This window comes from Pinus tabuliformis, chromosome 9, assembly GCF_031772625.1.
Source record: "Pinus tabuliformis cultivar Carrire ecotype Pingquan chromosome 9, CPIR1, whole genome shotgun sequence".
In the NCBI taxonomy this organism is placed as follows: domain Eukaryota; kingdom Viridiplantae; phylum Streptophyta; class Pinopsida; order Pinales; family Pinaceae; genus Pinus; species Pinus tabuliformis.
Window position 1 is genome coordinate 1031330652 of NC_142307.1, and position 24016 is coordinate 1031354667.

Consider the following 24016-nt stretch of genomic DNA (forward strand, 5'->3'; position numbering starts at 1 on the left):
ATTACCGGTAAAGGCTGGGTTAGACCTAGGTAATAGGGCGATGTTGGTTTAATAAATCCCGGGTAAAAACTTTGAAGGGGGTAATGGCTAGAGTGAGCATGATTGTCTCACTTAGCAGCTTTTGACTGGATTTAGTCAAGGAACCCAAGTCAAGTTTAAAGGGGGAATTGTTAGGTAAAATTGACTCAGTTTTTGAGTCAAGGTTGACCTGGTTAAATAGTAGTGGTTTTGGGCACATGGTATAGGGTACCCATGGTATTAGTGTCCATGTTATTACATGTAATGGAACCTATAAAAGGTTGTGAATACTTCATTTTAATGTAGGCCTAGAGGTGAGTGGTGAAGGCTCACTTGGCTAGATTGGCCAGGGTTTTGGCCAATGCTAATGAGATCTCATTGGGTTGGGTTTTTCACCCGATTTGGGGTTTTCCTGGATAAATATTATGTGTATTGTTGTTGATTATTTTATTATTCCTCTCTGTAAATCTTAGTAAAATCTTAGTAGTAATTTATATTCTCTGGTAAATTTCTTAACACTGGTAATTGCTTGAAGGTTCTTGATTTGTGCTACTCTTGAATATTTTTTGTTTTTTCTTTATCTTTCTCGACCATCATGGTTTTGTCTCTTATAGTCACGATGACATTATGGATATGTTGATTACATTAGTGATGATCACTACTTTTCTTTTAACAGGTGTGATGATATCAGAGGTTAAAGAAAATTAGGGTTTGTCTTCTTATTTTCAGTTTTTTCCTATGTTAGTGGTTTACCAGTGTGATTTTAGTGTTCTTGCTTGCTTGACTTTTTTCTGATTATAATTGCCTCTTGATTTGGTTTAAGTGTGTTTGGAGCTTGACTTTCCTTCTAGGGTTTTAGGACTTCTAGGTCATCCTTCATTCATTCATCGGTCTTCTCTTCAGAGATCAATTTCCCTTGTTCAATTAGCCTTTTTGTGTTTGGACATCATTTGCAAATCACTTTTGGTTCTTGGGTATTAAGTTGTTCTCATTAGTGTCGAATTGAGTAGATGATTTGAAGGTCACTTTAGTTCCCTTTAGAAAGCAATAGATTACAAAATTGTTTCTTTCGATTGAACTAAAATGAAATATTTTCTTTGAATTTTGTATTTTGAAAAACGAAAGCGAAAGTGTTTATCTTTTAAGTAGTTTTCGAAGCATTTGTTCCATCCAAAATCATTAATGTGAAACAAATTTTCATGATTATTGAGTTCTTTGCATTCTCTTTTTCTCTTTTGCACCAGATTACATTGATTGCATTAAAGTGAAAAAGAAATCATCCTTATATCTTAAAGTAGATTTCTTTAAGATTTTGTTTTGGCATTACATTTTCTTATGAAGTGAAGATTAGGTTTCATGTTTTGAATTTTGCATTTGAAAATTGTCATTGATGCATTGATTCTTGTTTGATGCATGATTTGGGTGTTTCTCTACCATAAATAGGTAGCCTTCATTGAATGAAAGGATTTCAATTTCATCATTTAGCTGCATTTTAGGAACACGTGACATCATTAAGGCCTTGAAATTAGAACATAATTTCAAGGTTAACTTTAAAATCTATCAATTAATAAAAGGAGCATTTGAAACATTAATGCTCATACTTAGTGGTATAGGCTAGAGATGTGTTATGGCGTCTATAAAACTTAGCAGATGTCATTCACTCTTGCATTAGCCAATGCTAGCATGGAATTGTTCTCACTATACCATCGAGTATATAAAGGGAGAGCCTCATAGGTTGCAAACCTTTATCCATAGGAAGCTGAGTCTATCGCGTTGTAAATGTGATACGCCGAACACAGGATTTGGGGAGATTGCCTGCTCGTACATCTAGTCCATGGTAAATTTATTTGTTGAGGTGTATATTGCAGTTCACGGTTACTTGGTACTCATTTTACCTAGAGTTACATGAGTGGTCATTTCAACCTTTTCTGACTCCTGAAATTTCAAAAGATCATCGAGCGCTTGTCCTTTCAAGCTCGCTTAACCAACGAAAGTGACTAAAGTCACATTTTTGTCCTTTTCTTGACTCTTAAAACATAAAAAATCAAAGTTTTTGTTTCAAATTCTAAAATTAATTGACCACGAAACAACATCCTTCATGTGGAAATACTCCTTAGTATAGCTTAGGTTGATACTGGTGGCAACATTTCCTAAGTTTACCAGTCAAGGAAACCCTAGTCCTTTTCCTTCTTTTTGAAATACTGGTGCTCCCTATATCGCGACATTGTCCCTTCCTGGATTGACCATTGGTCCGCCAGTTTGGTTATTTTCGACACTGGTGGTTCCGAGTGTCCAAACTACTTTTCAACCAAGTTCTCCTCTTCCTGAACAACATCAACCTCATTTTGATCCTAAATTTGACCCCTCATCTTCTTCACCTATTTCTTAACCTCGTTCTTCCTCTTCGCATGGTGAAATTTTGGATTCTAGTAATCAGGAAGCTAAGAAGAAGAAGAAGAGGCCAAAGAAGAAGAAGAAAAGTAAGCAAGGGGGAAACCAAGTAGCCATTGCTAAGGATGAAAATAATGAAGAAAAATCTTCCAATGAGACCCAGAAAGTAAAATTCCCTTGCATGTTATGTAAGGGTGACCACCTTCTTCGGAATTGTCCTAGTATTCCCAAGGTCTCAAAAGTATGGTATCCAAGTTCACATCGACCTTTGTCATCAGCTTCTGGTGATCATGCTGGTGATAAACCTTCAACTAGTAAAGTTCATGGGAAGAAGGGAAAATTAAAATTTCCATGTACGTTGTGTGAAGGTAATCATCCCATTCACCGTTTTCCTCTTATGGATGAAGATTCCAAAGAGTTGAAAAACCTTACAACTTCCCAGCTTTGTCTTCTATTTGGTTACCAAAAGCTTTCCCTCGATCCTTCATTAGTTGATCCAGCCATTGATAAAAGTCCATCTATTGTCAACCACGCTCTCTCTGAAGGTGAGTCTTGTGAGCCTGTTCTTAACCAACCATTGGTCGAGAAAATGATAGACTTGGTTTTGCCTTCAGTTAACTGTACCTTTCTAGTAAAGAGTGAACCTCATACTTCTCAGGTTCTTCTGGTTTCTTCAGTTTCAAATGAACTGGAGGGAAATCTTCCCATTTCTGAGGTGCATGAGAGTAGTTCTCCCATTCCCATGGAGCAAGAGAGGCGCTCTCACATTCCTATGAAAATCCCTCCGAGTAGTTTAGTCACTTCTTTTGATTGGAGTCGACTGGCAAGATATTGTATTTTGTCTTATGTGCCTTTCCATATTACAGTACATGCTTACCATATGGCCGTACTTAGTGGAATCATAGATGAGAGCACATCTATTAGCATCCTATCCTTAACTACTTGGAAAGCTTTAGGTTCTCCTCAGCTTGTCCTCGTCACTTAGAATCTATTAGCTTTTAACAGAGGAACCAACCAACCATTAGGGATCCTTCTTAAGTTTCTGATTAATTTGGGAACAAAGATTGTCTATATAGACATAATGGTTGTCCAAGGCCCATTGGATTTTAATATAATCCTTGGTCGTGACTATGTTTACAGCATGGGGGCTCTTGTTTCTTCTCTCTTTCGAGTGATGTGTTTCCTGCATGAAGGAAGCATTGTAATCATTGATCAGATTACATTCGTTGGTCTTGAATCATCTCCCAATCAACCATCATCCCTAAATGGTTCTTATTTCTGAGCGGTATCACCCCTACCACAGGTTAATTATGTGGCCACCTGTAGCATACCCACATCTATTGATGATCTAGTATGTGATGTAGTACGCCATGTACTGGAGCAATGGAGCCCAATCTTTCCATTGGATCCCTGGATATGTATCCCTTCCAGAGTGTTGTTATCCCATATGATGAGAGCCTCTTGGAAGCCATGGCCTTTTTTGGTCTATGATCAAGGTATTTGGAGCAAAGTTCTTTGTCTTGTGTCAATCTTGTTAAAAAATGAAACAAGGACCTGGAGAGAAGTTCCTTGCCTTGTGTTAAGCTCATTAAAAAATGAAACAAGGACCTGAAGTAAAGTTCTTTGTCTTGTATCAAGCTCGTTAAAAAATGAAACAAGGACCATGAGGATAGTTATTTTACTGTGGCAACCTCATTAAAAAATGAAATAGGTGTCGGGAGCAGAGTTGTTTGTCCTCTGTCAAGCTCGTTAAAAAATGAAACAAGGACCATGAGGATAGTTCTTTTATTATGTCAACCTCATTAAAAAATGAAATAGGTGTCATGAGCATGGTTCCTTTACTTGTGTCAATCTCGTTAAAAAAATGAAACAAATCCCCTTCCAATTCGAGTCTTTGATTAGATATCGTAAATTCCCAGTCAAGTCTTTCACTTGATCTCATAAGTGAACCTTAATTCCATCCACCTATTAGTAACCAATAGCCTACATAGGTGAATGAAATGAAGCTTGGGGGGCATGTACCTCGAATTGAGTCATTATGCTTGGGGCATGCAAACTTATGTCAAGCATAGTTTATATTTGTTTCAAGCTTGTGTGAAAATGAAGCCAAATCCAAGCATCCTCAAGCATAGTTTACCATGTTTGAAGCTTGTGTAAAAATGAACCATTCCCACTTTACATCTCGAGATTGCCATTTTTATCAGCCAATTTTTGCCGAATGAGCCTTGGGTTGTTCATTCCATCATCACCATCTCTTTGGCCAATCATATGCTTTCACTTGGTTTTTTTACCTTTTCTTGAGGAACATCTGCAATGGGTGGTCTTATTAGCCAACCTCTTTACCATTACATGTTTTGAGCAGTTCCATCATTACCGAACTAGTTTCTATCCTTTTATACCACGCGTTCCTCCAAGAGGAGTCATCTTTAAGCTCTTTTCTGACTCTTGAAAAATGAAAATATCAGCAAGTACTTGTCTTTTCGAACTCATTAAATTAAATGAGTTGATGTTTTCTCAGTATACATTTACCCTGTTTTCGAGCTGGGATTGACTATTTATGAAAAAGGTACACCTTGATCGACATGGTCAAGAGGTTCTCTTAAATATTTTTTTCTACCTTTTCGGATTTGAGGGACAAATTACAAAAAGGGACATGATGGAGTTTTCTTTATCATCTCTTTTTCGAACTCTTTAAATATGAAAAAGATACTGAGTCATTCTTATGTCATACTTGTTAAAATTTTACGATGAAAGGCTCGTCACCAAGATGAGACTGAGTTTCTCCTTCATAGGACTCATAAAACCTACTAGGATTGATTCATTCAAAGAATAAAGTTACATGACAAGCATATGCTATCCCATTCAAGCTTGTGATAAAAATAATTGGGGTACTCGCTAGAAATAGTGGGGGAAAAGTGAAGATGAAACATCTCTTGTATAGGTAGCATGTCACTCTTGAACATGACACTCTTTTACATCTTGTGTCGAGTTTGGGATATCCTCGCTTAGTCACCTGCCTTTCTAGGTTTGGGTGATCCATTTTGCCTCTCATCTGACTATTTCACTTCGTCATTATGACCCTTGGTCCTATGTTGAGTCTAATGTTGCCACACTTAGGAGTCATGTCACAAATATGTTTAAGAGAAGTTCTATCTGTAGTCTATTACCTATACATTGTCTGACTCTTTGCTACAACCTTGGATCCTACTCATTTAATTCCACTTTATTCCTTGTTTCATGTCAATGATGGGGGACTCATTATGACTCTCCTTTGATGGTTCACTTCCTGTCTGTTAGCACCTAAATCTGTCTTAGGCTGAAGCAAGGCAAAATTTAGGGTAACCACAAACCACACTCAGTCTGGTAGCTAGCCCTACCAGAACAGGAGAGGGCTCTCTCTGGGTCACACTCAGGAAAATAAACGATAGGGTCTGATATGACTCAAAAATGAATACTGATTTTAGGCTAGGTAAATAAATATGATGGATGTATTTTGATAAATGACTGAGTTTTCTGGGATGTGTGGGGCCAAGGAACAACATGAGCAGAGAATTTAACTCAAAGTCGCAGGTTATTTCATGAGGCAAGACAGGCGGAAAGTCTAGCAATTAGATTTGAAATAATATGAAGTGGAGATATTGTCTGAGAGTGTGAAAAGGGCATAAATACATGAATCCTTTTCAACAGAAGAAAACATATAACGTGAAAACTATCCCAAGGCAGAGCAGTACACTGAATTCTACCTTTTTTACTTAGAAAGCTTTCACTGGAAATGAATATGAATGAAAATATGAAACATAACGAAATACATATGAAACATAAAGAAGATAGATTTGCTAAACTCACGCCTCAGGAATCTCATGAACCAGGGCTGCAATCTTTCATTAATTCTCTGTCAAAATGTACAGTGAGTGACTGGGTTTCTCTCCCACAATTTCCCAGAAATTCCAACCCTTTACAAAATGACTCTCAATACAATAAATAAGCTTTTCCATGAGAAAGTTGATCAACCGAGGAAATGAAGAGCCAACCATCAGCAATTACATTTAATTTTCTATGAGGACCAATTAGAAAAAAGCAAATATGAGCGTAGGCTGTTTGCCTTCATTTGGCCACTTAGATAGAAGCCAAAAATGTTTTTTAAAATTTTCCTTTGTTGCCGAGAAAAATGTATTGTAAATGAGCGGGCCCACTTGGAGAAAATTGCGACGAAATTTCATGGAGCGGAAGTGCTTTTGGCCTTTGGGTCTCTGTGCGCCACGCCAACAACGGTATGCATTGCGCCACTTTGGAGCTGGTTTTGAGGCACTTTCGGAAGTCCAATGTGAGCCAAAGTGTCCTTGTTGAAAAGCCCTACCTGTCTACTTTCCAACCCAAGTGGAATTTCTGAATTTGGGGCCCATTTACCCCTCCAAAGCCTCAATCTCCCAAGCCTGCTTCTTGTGCATTAAATTAGGGGCAGAGAGGTCCTTTTTAGGGTGTTTTTGACCTCTCAAGGACTCAAAACTTGCCCAAATTTCTTGGCCATGCACTAACAGTTATGAATTTCCATGAAAAATAAAAAACTATAATTTTTTTTTTTTTTGAGCCTCCTATTGTAAGCGCGCGCCACGTGGCATGGCGCACAGGGAGAAAAACCCTGTTTTTTGCACAAAAATACCAAAAATGACCCAAATTTTTTGAAATTTGGGCTGGAGCTTCCTTATCAAGTGTTATGTTGGGCTAAAGAGGCCTTAGCCAATATATAAAGATGATCGAGCTCCTTTTTTCCTCTTTTGTCTTTTGGTCACCTTCCTCAATTTCGCCTTTAGGCTCCTGATTCTTGCTTTGGAGCTCATGTTTCGGGCCATGTAATGGTGAGTCATGCGCCTCAGCATGGTTTTTTCCCTATTAGCCTTATCCAATAGCTGCTTCTAGTGGACGTTCCCTTTCACTAAAAACTACTCCTGATTCTCATCTCTTTGCTCCATAGGTCTACCTTGTGCTGCCATGATGTGTTGCCGGTTTTCCTTGATCAGTTGCAACTCTATCTCAGCTTGCTCATCCTCAAATTTTTGTTCCTCTGCTCCAGATATTTCATATTCCATTTGGCTCTCCAATATTAGGCATGCCGGTAGCTAATGAGATAGAGTCTGATGTAAGTGTGAAAGTAACCCCTGCCAAAGTAACTTGAGCACCATGTAAATGTAGAACAAATAGGCGAGCCAACTCATGGTGGAATTGAACACTTGCAACCTTTTCAAAAAACTCATAGCATGACTAAAACCAAAAAAAAGAGACGGAAAAAGGGCAGGCCTGCAATTCTGTGAGGGTATTCGGTTCTTCTCTAACATGTCTACCACTTTTGTGAGGCCTCCAGGGTGCACGTTCTTCCGTGGGTGAGTCACTATGAGTTTCCTCCTCATAGTCGGATGAATAATCAGATGACATAATTGATGCTGTGAAAACTGCTTGGAGAAGTGAATGCTGGTCGTGAGACTGTGTTGGACTGTTGTTGTGATATGTTTGAAATCTGTCACCAAGGGAGCAATGTAACAGGGACTGTTAGGGAGGGAAAATATGAAGGGATTAGGAGTATTAGGATAGATTTTATTTAGGGAAGTGTAGGAGGGTTTGGGAACTTTGCATAGGGTTAGGAGATTTTTTGTAAGGGCTAGGGTTTTGGGGTTTGGGATTTGAATGTAGGAAAGAAAATGTAGGATTGATGAGCTTAGTGGGGGGTAGGAAATGATGAAACAAGGGAGAAATGGGGAAGGAGGAGTGACCTTGGTAGCAAAAAAAAGATTTTGGAACCCACAACAATCTTCCTTTGAGGCACTTTAGAGGTAGGGTTTCAAGTTTTTGTTTCAATCATTATCATCAATAAACCACCATCACTCAACACAAAAATGGATGAAACATTAAGATGTTGACCCTACCTAGAAAATCCATGCAAATAAATGGTAATTTGGTGAAATTTCAATGAATTTTAGGCCTTTTAGCCTAGTGCACCGCGCCTCCCCAGTGCACCACGCCAGTGTAAATTTACACTGGAAAATTTCTCCTAGTGTGTCGTGCCTCCCCAATGCATCGTGCCTTTTTGCATGAGACTTTTGGAGGCCTTCCCAGTGTCAAAAGTGGGTGCAAGATAGCGCATTGGAAAGGCCTTTGAGTCTACTTTCCAACCCAACTAGAATTTTTCAATTTTGAGTTCATTTTCCCTGTCAAAAATCAAATCTCCCAAGACTAGTCAAAATGTGCCAAATGAGACTGCCTAAAGGCAGAGTGCTATTACAATCAACTTTTGAATGCCTTCTGCAACTCCAAGTTGAGCTCATGATAGCTCATTGGAAAGCTCATTGTGTCTAGTTATCATTTGACGCATCAATAAGGTCATTTTACTGACCAAGCTAGGAGAAAACGTGATTTTCCCAAGGTCAATTCAGAGGTGCATGAATTCTCCCGAGGTGATTGTATTTTTGAAATTTCTATAAATCCATGATACTTGTGTAAAAAGTGAAGGAGGTTTTTCTTGCTTGGCATGTTTTGGACAAAAAAATCTCTCAGGTTTCCCAAATTCATCTTTTCTTGCTCAGAGACATCATTTGAGTGAAACCTACCCCGATGTGTGGAGCAAGAGATTTGTTGAAATGAAGTGAAATGAAGGGGATAAGGGGCTTTTAAATTCTTGAGGAAATTTTGGGAAGTAGGGAGGGATGTTAGGAAGTAGGGGAAATTTTAATCTCTGTAATTGAGTGAGGGGAAGGGGTCCAAAAGGGAAAAACACAGGCCTAGCCTAGAAAATAGAGTTTGTAGCAAGAAACTAGGGTTTGTGTGAAAATGTGGAATTTGGGGGATCTCAGTGATGGGAAATGTTTAATAAGTTGCATTAAGGATAGGGGAAGGTGGATGAACACCAGGATATAATTTTTGCTAATGATTTGGCTGTCCATGAGAAATTGCCTTCAAAACCCTAGGAGAGGGAAATGACCTTACCTAGGCGCAACTGAAGCATGAACAAGGTGTAAAATGACCCATTGGAGCCTAACATGATGATGGAAACCCTCTGAATGATGGTAGACTTAGCGGAATAGTGACATAGACCAACATTTGGACAACTTTGAAAGGAGTGAAAGCAAACCCTAGACCTAATGCCTACTGACCAAATTTTACTTGAAGACTCACTGAAATGATAAAATTTGACCTTGACACCTTAAAATCACTTTGTAAGAGCATGTTTGATCACTATAGGAAGGCTGGAAAGACTGACACTAACATTGTTGACTTCAACTCATTATACAGGAAGATGACTTAGAAACTCCTTTCAGTACCTTAGAGCTTGCATGCTTTAATGGCAAGTTCTTTTCACCTGACGATAAGTTTTCACTATTTACCTTCGATTGTACTGTCATACCTTGAGAGCCATTTCCATTATGGATGGTTCCTCCCATTCCTGTTAATGGTACTCATCATTGGCTAGTAATCAGGTTGTTTTGTAACATGTTCAGGTTCGACACATTCATTCACATGTTAGAATTCGTACTTTGATTGGTCGGGATGGAGCGCAAGACCCTGAGTCTTGTCTGCTATGACTCAGGCTGCATGGAGTTATATGTTATTCATGATTGTACACATGTTTCTTCTATACGGATGGCTATGACCATACTGTAGGATTTTACATTTATGATGATCCTTGTATATCAGATGGGTGCGTCCATACCTTGGATATTAGATTCGCAGATGATCCTTATCATTTGGATGGCTACGCCCATACCATGGATCCTTTCATATAGTCCTTATCATTCGGATGGCTGCGTCCATACTGTAGATTCATGTCTTGATCTCATATATGTATATGTATATGTGTCTTTCTTTGCAGGTCTCTTGATGGTGATTTTCCTCGTCCTTGCAAAAGATCGTAAACTATTTTAGCCATCACTCCCCGTTCTACCTTCATGCTTTAGGGGGTATCTGTTACATAATATTTTGTCACACCTCCTGCACTTCCCTGTGAAATACCCCGAAGTGACCGAAACATGACCATCATGCAATGTACTCATTCATATATGGAGCTCAGATCCTCCCTTAGACATTTATTGGAAAATACCTTGATCTTTCCCTGAAGAAAATAGCTCTAAATCCCTAATGTGGGGATCATTGCTCTTATGAGGCCAAAAACAATGATGATCACCTGTTTCATTGTACTTGACCCACGATGGCATCGCTATATTCACTTGTATACCTACGGTGATCCCAAAAAGGAAACCTTTCCTAAAGAGATGAGAAGTTTCATGTTCTAGAAGCTTCTAGAGTGGCGAGCTGAAGGTTGTTTGGTATAGATGAGATCGAATTCTCCCAACTTGGCCTCTTGGTCTTATCCCTATGAGCTACCTCCTTGAGATGAGGGCCTACTCCTATCTTTAGAGAGATCGTAACTCCCTTTCCCAGCCTATATATTGATACTTTCCCATTCCCAAATGGTTAGGCTGGTTGGTATGGTTGGTCTATGCCTATTTGCACCCTTATGCTAAGATTCTCCCTATATGTTATTCATTTGGCTTGGAGAAGGAGTGATTGGAAAGCTTAGCTGGGACTTGAATGTTCATTCAAGGAGAGCCTATCAACATCAAGGCTTGGTTGTATGCTTCCCCTTATTTTCTATTATATACAACTGCTGGTTCCTTTTACCTAAATGTGTATGCTCAGGTATCATTTAGCTTAACATTCCTTGATTAGCTAAGTAGGTTTATTTTGAAAATGCTATTTATATTTGTATGCCTTGTTGTGTCTTGATCTATTGTGCAGGTGCATAAATGCTGAGAGCAGCAAGAATGAGCCCGTGGCCCGAGTGATTCAAGGTCTTCAACAAAGGAGATCAAGATAACATCAGAATGAGGTAGGTCATCTTATCTGTCTCTCTTTTTGATCCGAATTTAAATAGGAATGAAACAAATTACAAATATAACCATAAATATAAAGATGCAATAGAAATAACACTTCCTTTCACTAATATCAAATAATGAGATATGCTTACAAACAAAATGGAAATGAGACTAGCTCGAGCGATGGTAGCTTATCTTTGAGAAGAGATGTGGCAGCTACATGCCTATGAACTATGTTACAATGAGGCTCGAAGGCCTATTTATTGTTGAGAAACAATGGAAAACCATAAACATCCAAAAACATAACCCTAGGAGATGAAGCGCCAAAATTGTGGGCCCCGTTTGGATAAATTGGTACATCAACTTCCCGGGGTCGTAACTTTGGCATACAATCTCTATTTGGCTATCATAATACCTCATTTTGAAGAGAAGGCCATAAAAAAACTTGCTAGCTAGTTTGCGATGTGTTGTGGCCAGCAACAATCCCCCTTTTATTTAGTTTTACTAATAAAGCTAAATGAATGGGGCCCTTCTAAAAAATAAAAACTAGCACTCATATTCCCCTTTGAACAAAACATGTTATCATAAACTTAGGAAAACACCTGCAAAACCCAAAAACTTAAGTTTTATGATAAGTTCCGAATAAAATCATTCTCTTAACAATTAAACATCACATCACAAAGGGTAATGGAGGACATCATATAAACAAACTTCTGAAATTGAGAAAACGCGATGCGGATCGTGCACCTTAAACACCCATCACGCATTGCAGCTTGCATATGCCGCAAGTATCACCTAAGGTAAAATATCCTGATATGGCGATATGTGATAAGGCATCACGCAAATCGCATCTCACAAATGCATCAGGTGATAAATCATTGTTGACAAAACGGATTAGCGATATTGCGATCTGTGATATTGCCAAGAAAATCGCAAAATCGCTTTATCACAGATCTGCAAGGCTCATCGTTCAATAAAGTTTTTCTCGTAATCTGATACCGAGTTATGGGAATTAATGTCAATTTAATGGTTAGTTGATGGTCATTTATGAGATAATATTTAAATCTGATCGAAAGGTTATTTCACGTAAGGTGATATATTTGATATGATTTTGGCATTAAGAGCTTTCCTGTCACCTTATCTTTTACCATTATTCTTTCTTTGCTTGTAAATTTGCAGGAGTGGCAAGCAGAGTAATATACGCAACAGAGTGTAGAACATAATGGGAAAGAAGGGAAAAGCTTCGGTTGCAGAGGACAAAGAGATGACACCCTTATACATAGACACCACCTATAACAAAGATGCTGACATAACTACTTGGGAAGGCATGTACAGTCTGCTCGAAGAAGAAAAGCCCAGAGTTATGGAGGTTAAAGCAACAGCAGACTCACGCGGGTCGTCTAAGGCATCAATCACTGAACTTGCATGTTCATTCCTTCACCGAATAGTGGCAAGACCGAAGATTCTTCCATACATAAACATGGCCAAGTGGGTACTGGACAATGCCGACATAATAGATAGACAATTCAAGTCTCGAAGCCAAGACCTCATTGGGTCATTCACTTCACAAGATTTAAGGCTCATGTATCATCTACCAGAGCCACAGGCAACCTACAACAAGTAGTTCATGGAGAAGTTTTCCAAAGAAAACGTAGATTTGGTGGAATGCACCAAGAACTGGTCGATAAGGGAAGAACCATTAAAAAAAAGGCAAAGTGTGCTGACCAAGGCCCATCGAGACCGCGTAAGAGGCAAAAATAGCACCTGGGAAGCCCAAATTGGGAAATGGAAGTAGTATCTGATGCACTATTAGTGCTTAGCGCTAATCGTGCATCGCTGGGCAAAACCCCTTGAGAAGGAAAGCCCCTGAGCATTCGGTTGCATGTAAGCTGAAATATCACGGGGAAAAGCACTAAAGGCTAAAGGCGGGACCCACGCCCCAAAACCGATGGTATTTTTCAGGTGCACGCTTGGGTGGTAAGTGGATTTGACTGAAACCTAGCGATTCCATTCAGCGCTCGACGCGTGGCAGTGAAAGAAACAACTACAACGACAAACAATGGCATTGACTGCATCAATGAAAACCTGCACAGAGCAAACCTCATTTCAGAGACTGCACCATGATTTCTCCAAAAGCAACACTAACTGCAGACAAGTTTGAAACAAAATTTGAGGAGGGAGCAGAGTCCATCATGAAGTTAACCAAGTTAAATTGGGAAACTTACTGGCAGTACTTGGTTAAACTGGATAGTAAATGCATGACTCTCAAATGCCTTACAAGCTCTATCGAGAAGATAGCGCCAACACTTGTCAATTCTGTTTTCACAGGGCAACTAAAATCAGAGGTCAGCCAACCAATACTCCTCCAGTTGATGCTGAATGCTTGCAATCTCAGAGAATGGATACATATATAGTTAATTCCAGATTTAGTTTTAATTTTAGTTTTGATTTATTTTTGCCTTAGATGAGGACGGTCATTTAATACTCCTCCTATGTTTTTGTAATAAACTATTTTTAGTATTTAGGAAGTAGTATTTTAACCCCTCTCATGCATTTAGAGAAGGGTCCTGAAATTTGTCAAAAACATTTCCTCAGAACATGCACTTCTGCACCACCAGAGGAGGTTTTGATGAATGAATGGAACAAGATTTATTGATATCTGTGTTTAATATCTACTACTGAAATGCACTTTTGTACTCTTAGTAGATGTTGAATTAGGAAGAGATAAATCTATATTGCTGAAGTTCATGAGTAGAACTCGTTATCAATGGTACTTTTATCTCTTAATGATTTCTGCTTATGTGTCCAAGTAATATTTTATGTTCAGTTATTTATATATGAAAGCTTGAATGTTTGAGTTATCATTTGGCACTTTTGTACGGTGACGAATATTCTGTTTATGCTCAATATATGAATGACTAATTATGCGATATGCTTCTCACAATTGTTTCGGCTAACTTTTTATACAAAACAATTCACTTTTATCGAATTCTTTTCTTATAGCGATTGAATGATCTTTATTACCAATTGCTGTTCGAAATTATTTTAGATCGCATAAGTAAAAAGTTGAATCCCGGGTTAGTTTTAGACTTAAATATTTTTGTTCATTAGAATACAATTGCATTTTAAAATTAGACTTAGATTAAAAGCATTTTACTTAGAAATCTTAAGAAAATAGAAATATTAATTCTTATCAAAACACACAAATTGGGAAACTGGTCCCATTATCCCCAGTCAGACCCACCATCCCAAACGGAAAAGGAGCTGCTTTCAAGGTCTGGACTGGGTGGGTATCCCCCTTGTTGTAGACCCGATTTTCAGGGCTTCAACATATTTGGCACTAGAAGGAGGGCCCCGAACTATGAATGGCTAGTAAATCCAAATCTAAATACCATTTTGAGAGTAAATCGCCCTCAACATCTGCCCCGACTTCTCCATCGCATTCCAAATCTTTAAGTCCTAAGGGAGAAGTTGAGAAAACAATAACCACTGCCACAAACCCAAACATTTCACAGAAATCTACTATTGAACCTTCTGAAGTTGAATCTTTGATTCATAAACTTCAAGGATTTTCCATATCACCGCAAAAGTGTAAAATATCTCAAGGTAGTGTGACTTTGCAATACAATCCTTCTCATCCTTTAACCAGATTGCAGAGTGAAAAGTTTGGTGTTGAACCAACCGAATTACCTCTACCTAAAAGGAAAAGAGCAAGGAAATCACCTCAAGGGTCTCATAGTGAGACTCTTTCATCATTGACATCCATTCCAACTTCTCCATTGCAAAGTCAACCATCCACCCCTCCACTTCAAATTGTTGTCCATTAGAGTACTGGAAATTTAACATCCTCATCCCTTCCACAAGCAACTTCATCTTCGCTTTCATCTATTAGTAGTTCAAAGATGGCCCAAACCCCATGGAATAACCCAGGGGCAGTCTTAATGGCTACGCCCTTAAGTAAATTACCGGCCCATCCTCAAAAATGGTTGCCTAAGTTTAATCCTGAAGCAGGCATGCTAGCAGAAGAACACATAGACAAATTTATGTTATCAGTCAATTTAAATGGTGTTACTAATGAATATTTTGTTGTTCGACTCTTTCCTTACACATTACAAGGAGTAGCCGGATCCTGGTATTTTTCATTAACATCAGGATCCATCACTAGTTGGGACATTTTCCAAGAGCAATTATTGACTAAGTTTGGTGATGATAGATCTACAACATCACTGATCAATGATCTATCGAATCTAAAGACTGAATCGAGAGAACCTATCAAAGATTTTAACTCACATTTCAACAAGATTTTGAATAAAATTCTGACCTCTTCCAAGCCTAGCGAAGAAGTTCGAAGTGAATGGTACATTTATGCTTTACCATCAAACATAGCGATCTTCGTTGATCGGGTTGCCAAGACAACATTAGCTGAAAACATGAAGGAAGCGATAGCGGTAGAGAAACGTATTTTAGCTTTAGAAAAGAAAAACGATGTTGATGAAAGAAAATCTAAGAAGGTTGCTTTTAGAGATGATCCTAAGAAAAAGCAATCAAAAGACCCATTTGATTTAGAAGGATTACAGAAAGTCTTGAAAGCCATGTCTATCGAAATGGTTGACATTAAGAAACATGTAGTAGAGACTTCTTCGAAAAATCCATATAAGCCTTATAGAAAAAATCCCTCAACTGATTCAAAGCCTCCCAATGCTATAACAAACACAGAATCAGAAGAAGAAGAAGAGGAAGTTTCTAACGAAGAACCTACTGATGAAGATGAAGTTGTAGAAGTACAAGGAACGTGGGACTTCATTCTTCCAGACAAAGAGGATCAAGAGGTATCACTAGTTAGTACAATAAGTAGAAATCAACTCGATCCTCCACAACCTGGTCCTAAACAGAAGAGCGCAAGCTCGACATCTAAAGATAAAGTCACAGGTAAGAAATCATCACAAAAATTGAATCTGATCCCTCAACTCCATCAAAAACACTGATTGTTTCTAATGAGATGGAGTATAATATCATTGAAGATATGAAGAAGTCTAGGGATAACATTAATTTTCATGAATTGAGAAAATTGAAACATCAACAAAAGATACTTATGAAAGAGTTACATGCAGTACCCGTTGCACCTCTTCCTACCACTATAATCTTGCAAGCTTCTCATGAGATGGAAAAACCTCCAACTAATATGGAAAATAAATTTGATCCGAATGATATTGCTTTAATTGGAAGTAGGTCAAGATCCCATACTCCCCCATTCCTTCTTACTTACGAAATCTTCAATAAAAACTTGCATAATTGTTTGGTAGATTCAGGAGCTTCATCTAATATCTTACCTAAAACAATATGTGCAAAGTTAAATGTCCAACCTCAAAAGTCTGCAGTACGCATAGTTCAGCTTAATCGATCACAGGTCGAAGTAATCGGTGAACTAAATCAAATTACCATAAGGCTGTCATCTAATCGAAAGGTATGTCAATTTATTGATATTCTAGTTGCAGACATTCCTGAATTTTATGGTTTAATTCTTAGTAGGGATTGGTATAAAAAGCTTCATGGATACTTTGCGACCGACTGGTCACATATGTGGCTCCCTTACAATGGTAAACCAAATCAAATAAAGGTTGAGCGAGAAAGACACCAAAAATACATAGTGATGGAATTGGAAGGAGAAAATGAACCTGTAGCATACAACAACAATATAATTGGCAACTATTCTATTGACTCTTTCTTAGGAAATTTTAATGCTCATACTTTGGCTTACCTAGAACATTCTGTTCTATCTCAAGTGGAAATTTTTTCTCAAACATATAGTTCTAAATGTGTTAATTTTATATATATATAGTCCTGTAATTAAATCTTTATTTTGGAAATTATTTTTTGATGGTTCTAAGTCTAATGATGGAGCAGGAGCAAGATGTGTATTAGTTAATCTGGAGGGAAACAAAACGATGCTAACATGTAGACTCGAGTTTGATTGTACAAAAAATACTGCAGAATAAGAAGCTCTAGTCCAAGGACTCTATAAGGCAATCAGATTAGATATTAAGTATCTACCAGTCTTCGGAGACTTTGATATTGTTATTAAACGGGTAAGAAATACTATACATTGTGTATTGGGTCATTTGAAGCATTATCAATCTTTAGTGCAAGATCTGACTAAACATTTATAGCATTTAATATTTCACCTATTCCTAGACTCCAAAATGCTAGTGTTGACCTCCTGGCTAATGTAGCCTCCAAGATCATTCCCTCGGAAGATTATAGCCCAGAAAGATTCTCAATTGAATTGATCTTTAGGCCCTTCATCCCTGATAATGCTACAAACTGGAGAATTTTCAATGATGATCCTAATATTGTAAGTTTCCTGACATCATAAGGATCTTACACTAATCAGATAATTGATGAGGACCAACATGACCAGCAGTTACAACAAGAAAGCACTAGTAATGCTATACCAAAATCTATAGTCGAGTTGGAAGACCTATATGATTTGAAAGGCAATTTTAAAAGATCTACCAATTCAAAACTTCAGAGTTCAACTCTAAACTATGAATGAATAAATCTAGGAACGGCTACCAAGCCACAGAACATCAATCTAGGTCTTCGGCTAACCCCAGAAGAAAAATTATCCTATGTTCAGCTCCTGAAACAATACAAAAACGTCTTTGCCTGGAGCTATGATGACCTTAAGACTTATGACACTTCAATATTTCAGCATACTATCCCAATGATAGATGATGAAAAACCTGTGCAACAAAAGCTGAGGAAGATCCATCCTAATCTGGAAGGTTAGATTAAGTGCGAGCTTAATAAATTATTGAAAGACAAAATTATTTTTCCCATTCGACATTTTAAATGGGTTTCCAACATGGTTCTTGTCAGAAAGAAAAATGGAGATATTAGAATTTGTATTGACTTTCGAAATCTTAACAAAGCCTGCCAAAAGGATAATTTTCCCCTGCCTCCTATGGAACAAATATTACAAGCAGTTGCAGGATCAGAATTAATGTCTTTTTTAGATGGTTTCTCCGGCTACAACCAGGTTTTGGTCCATCCTGATGATCAGTTAAAAACCACATTCAGAACCAAATGGGGTACTTACACATATCAAAAGATGTCGTTTGGTTTGATTAACACTGGCGCCACATTTCAAAGGGCCATGGATATCACATTTAAGGGATTAATAAAAAAATCAGTGGTGATTTACTTGGATGAAATAACAATGTATTCTAAAAAATAGGGTAATCACCTTAGAGACTTAAAGAAAATCTTCCAGCGTTGCCAAAGATATGGGATTTCACTTAACCCAAAAAAGTCCTTTTTTGCATTAAGTGAAGGAAAACTTCTTGGATTTATAGCATCAAAATATGGAATCCATATTGATCCTGATAGAATTAAGGAAATTTCCAAAATATCCTTGCCACATAATAAGAAAGCCATGCAATCCTTCCTTGGCTAGATTAATTTTGTTAAAATATTTCTTCCAGACTTCTCAAGGATTGTGTCACCATTACAAGCAATGATAAAAAAGAATCACTTTTCAAATGGGGCCAAGAGGAATATGAAGCATTCAATCTGATTAAGTAAGTGATTATTAATGCCCCATCCTTAGCGATTCCAAATTTTTCTGATCCTTTTATTTTGTACACATTTTCCTCTGATAAGTCATATGCTGCGATACTCACTCAAGCCAATCAAGACAAGGCAGAAGCCCCAATTTCCTTCTTTAGTTCAAATCTGCAAGGGACTGAATTAAATTATTTTGACGTTGAGAAACAAGCTTATGCTATTTTCAGAGCGATCAAATATTTTAGACCCTTTCTTCTTAAAACCCATACAAAGATCATAGTATCGTTTCTAGCAGTAAGAAATCTTTTAGTACAGAAATACGTGGGTGAAAAGAGAGAAAATTGGGTCACTGCCTTACAAGAATACAACGTTGAGATCAAGCCAACAAATATTGTAAAATCTTAGGGCTTTTGCAAGATATTGGCTGGAGCATCGCTTATTTCTGAAATATCATCTTCAAATCAAGAGGTACAAATGTATGAGGTAAACCTAAACAATATTAAATCGAGATATGCTGATATCATATTTTATCTAAAGAATGGATATGCTCCTTCAAATCTAGATTATACAAAGAAAAGAGCTTTAAGATTGAAGGCTAAGCAATATCAACTCGTAAATGATGTACTTTTTAGGATGAATTATGATTCTATTCTCCTTCGGTGTCTTGAGAAACCTGAAGCTAAAAAGGTGTTGCAGGAACTCCATGATGGACCAGCAGGTATGCATTATGCGGGAGATGCTACAGCACATAATATCTTACACACAGGATACTATTTTCCTATGCTATTTAAAGATGCGCATAGCTATGTAAGGAAATGTCAAGTTTGTCAAACTGTTGCTGGAGGACAAAAGAAACCATCATTGCCTTTGCAACCAGTCAATATCGATCAACCTTTTGATCAATGGGAATTGGATATAATAGGTGAGATCGTTCCTCACTCTTCTAAATAGCATAGGTATATCCTTACAGCTACAGATTATTTTACTAAATGGGTAGAAGTAGTTCTGCTCAAGACAACCAATGCTGAACATATCAATGATTCCATAGATTAGTTCATAATCACCAGGTTTGGTTTACCCTGTGCTTTAATGTTTGATAATGCATCATATTTTTCTAGCAATGTTATGACTGAATTTGCACTTAAAAGAGGTTTTAAGCTTAAATATTCTGCCAGTTATTACCCACAAGGGAATGGGTTGGCCGAATAAACGAATAAAAACTTAATCAGAATCATTAAGCGAACCATTGATCAGAATCATAAAAATTGGCACAAATCTTTGATGTATGCTTTATGGGTAGACCAAATAACCCAAAAGGCTTCCATTGGCACTTCTCCCTTTAATTTAGTTTATGGGAAAGAAGTAGTTCTCCCAACTCATCTAGCAATCCTTCTTTGGCTTTAGTTCAATTTATCGACGAATTACCAACTTCATCTTTACAACTAAGACAATTGCAGATCCTTAAGTTAGAAGAGCAGCAGGAACATGCTAAAATCACACACGCTCATCATCAAGCATTAGTAAAGGCTTCCTTTGATTCAAGCATGGTATCTAGGAAGGATTTTCAAATTGGAGAGTTAGTTTTGAAAATGGGATAAGGCTCATGAGGAAAAAGGAAAACATTCTAAATTCCAACGAATGTGTTTTGGCCCATTCCAAATTGTTGAAATCATAGGTCCATCCACTTTCATGTTGCAAGATTTAGCAGGAAAAAAAGAATCTTTGCCTATTAATGGGCAGATCCTTAAAAAATACTTTCCATAGAAGATGAATTCTTCTATTTTTTGTAAATTATTGTTTATAGCTTTATTTTGACAATAAAACAGGTTGTAAATGGTGAACATTGGGAATTCACAAAAAGGATTAGTGTTTCTTTTAGATTTTGTTTTTCGCTTGTATAAATAGAATTGATTTGGAAAATCAATCATTATTATTCAAAGATACAGTCAAATGCCACAAACCTAAAAATGTTACTAGTTTCCATGTTACGAATTTTGATGAAAACAACCTTTAAGTGGTAATTTGTTTTATATTAGTCAATGAAAAGCATCAATAACAAAACAAAAATTCTCTGTAGAAAAGCTCTTTCCAAAAACTCTATAATTGTCGTCCAGAGCTATTCTTAAGGAACCAATGACTTCCTCCCCACCTAGGGAATTATGAGTTTCAAGGAATAATCCAATGATACACTCTAAGCTTAAAGAATAAGAGGTCTCATCACAAGCCGACTTATCATGATCATAGATATTATGACTTGGTGACATTGCCCAAACTACATACCACAACAAGGAAATGGCTCAAGATTGTTGCAATCAAAAGACAAGGGGTCTCATCATGAGCCAGCTTGTTCAGCAAAGTTATAAATCAAGTGAGTGGCATTGTCATAATTTGGCTACCAGACCAAGACATTATTTTTTAACAATTAAAAGAAAACAAAAAACAACATGTGTGGATATGGATTTATCTTTGAAAATTGTATATTTCTCCAAGTAGGATACAGGATCATTGCTGGGTAATAGGTAACCCTGTCGAGGCTATGAATGCCTGCTGGCAGCAGAGGCTCTACCTACGACAATTGAGCATACTTAAAACTGATCTACAAAGAAGCCTTTGTTTTTATCTTTATAAAACAAGTAGTGGATGATGTAAATACAATGACTAGCGTTGGGAAGTAAATAATCAGAGTTAAAATAGGAGAAACAAACTACCATTGGCAGCTAAAAGCATGATGCATTTTATATTTCTATAATAAAGTTTGATTTTCCAGAAAACATTTCTACTTTTGAAGTTTAGAAAATTCAAAAGATAATCAGAGATAACTAGTTCTTCCTAGTGAATCGCCATTTGTTGTGGCCAGCAACAACCCCCCTTTTATTTAGTTTTAGTAATAGAGCTAAATAAATGGGGGCCCTTCTAAAAAATAAAAACTAGCACTCATATTTCCCTTTGAACAAAACATGCTATCATAAACTTAGGAAAACACCTGCAAAACCCAAAAACTTAAGTTTTATGATAAGTTACAAATAAAATCATTCTCTTAACAATAAAACTTCTCATTGCAAAGGGTAATGGAGGACATCATATAAAAAAACTTCCGAAATTGAGAAAATGCGATGCGAGATCGTGCGCCTTAAAGACCCATCACGCATCGCAACTTTCATATGCCGCACGTATCACCTAAGGTAAAATATCCCGATCTAGCGATATGCGATAAGGCATCTCACAAATCACATCTCGCAGACGGATAAGGTGGTAAATTATTGTTGACAAAACGGATTAGCGATATTGCAAAGAAAATCGCAAAGTCACTTTATCGCAGATCTGTAGGGCTCATTGTTCAATAAAGTTTTTCTCATAATCTGATACCGAGTTATGGGCATTAATGTCAATTTAATGGTTAGTTGATGGTAATTTATGACATAATATTTAAATCTGATCGAAAAGTTATTTCACGTAAGGTGACATATTTGATATGATTTCGACATTAAAAGCTTTCCCATCACCTTATCTTTTACCATTATTCTTTCCTTGCTTGTAAATTTACAAGAGCGGCAAGCAGAGTAATATACGCAGTAGTGTGCAGAACATAATGGGAAAGAAGGGAAAAGCTCCAGTTGCAGAGGACAAAGAGATGACGCACTTATACACAGATACCACCTGTAACAAAGATGCCAGCATAACTACTTGGGAAGGCATGTACAGTCTGCTCGAAGAAGAAAAGCCTAGAGTTATGGAGGTTAAAGCAACAACAGACGCACGTGGGTTGTCTAAGGCATCAATCACTGAACTTGCATGTTCATTCCTTCACCGAATAGTGGCAAGACCGAAGACTCTTCCATACATAGACATGGTCAAGTGGGTACTGGACAGTGCTGACATAACAAATAGACAATTCAAGTCTCGAAGCCAAGACCTAATTGGGTCATTCACTTCACAAGATTTAAGGCTCATGTATCATCTACCAAAGCCGCAAGCAACCTACAACAAGCAGTTCATGGAGAATTTTGCCAAATAAAATGAAGATTTGGTGGAATGCACCAAGAACTGGTCGGTAAGGGAAGAACCATTAAAAAAAAGGCAAAGTGTGCTTACCAAGGCCCATCAAGACCATGAAGGAGGCAAAAATAGCACATGGGAAGCCTAGATCGAGAAAAGGAAGTAGTTTCTGATGTGCGATTAGCAGTTTCCAATCACGCATCACTGGGAAAAACCCCTCGAGAAGGAAAGCCCCCGAGCATTCAGTCGCATTTAAGCTGGAATACCATGGGGAAAAGTGCTAAAGGCTAAAGGCATGACCCACACCCCGAAATCGATGGTATTTATCGGGTGCACCCTTGGGCGGTAAGTGGATTTGACTGAAACCTAGCGATTCCATTCAGCGCCTAACGTGTGGCAGCGTAAGAAGTAGGTACAATGGCAAACAACGTCATTGACTGTGTCAATGAAAACCTACATAGAGAAAACCTCATTTCAGAGACCGCACCAGGATTTATCCCAAAGGAACAACAGCTTCAAAGAAGCTGAAAACAAAAGTTGAGGAAAGAGCAGAGTCCATCAAGAAGTTAACCAAGTTAAATTGGGAAACTTACTGGCAATACTTGGTTAAAATGCATAGTCAAAGCATGAATCTCAAATGCCTTACGAACTCTGCCGAGAAGATAGTGCCAACACTTTCCAATTCTGTTTTCGCATGGCAACTAAAATCGGAGGTCAGCCAACCGACACTCCTCCAGCCGATCCTGAATGCTTGCAATCTCAGAGAATAGATACATATGTAGTTAATTCCAGATTCAGTTTTAGTTTTGATTTATTTTTTCCTTAGATGAGGACGGTCATTTAAACCTCCTCCTATATTTTTGTAATAAACTATTTTTAGTATTTAGGAAGTAGTATTTTAACCCATCTCATGCATTTAGAGAAGGGTCCTGAAATTTGTGAAAAACATTTCCTTAGAACATGCACTTTTGCACCCTCAGAGGAGGTTTTGATGAATGAATGGAACAAGATTTATTGATATCTGTGTTTAATATCTGCTACTGAAATGCACTTTTGTACTCTTAGTAGATGTTGAATTAGGAAGAGATAAATCTATATTGTTGAAGCTCATGAGTAGAACTCGTTATCAATGGTACTTTTATCTCTTAATGATTTCTACTTACGTTTCCAAGTAATATTTTATG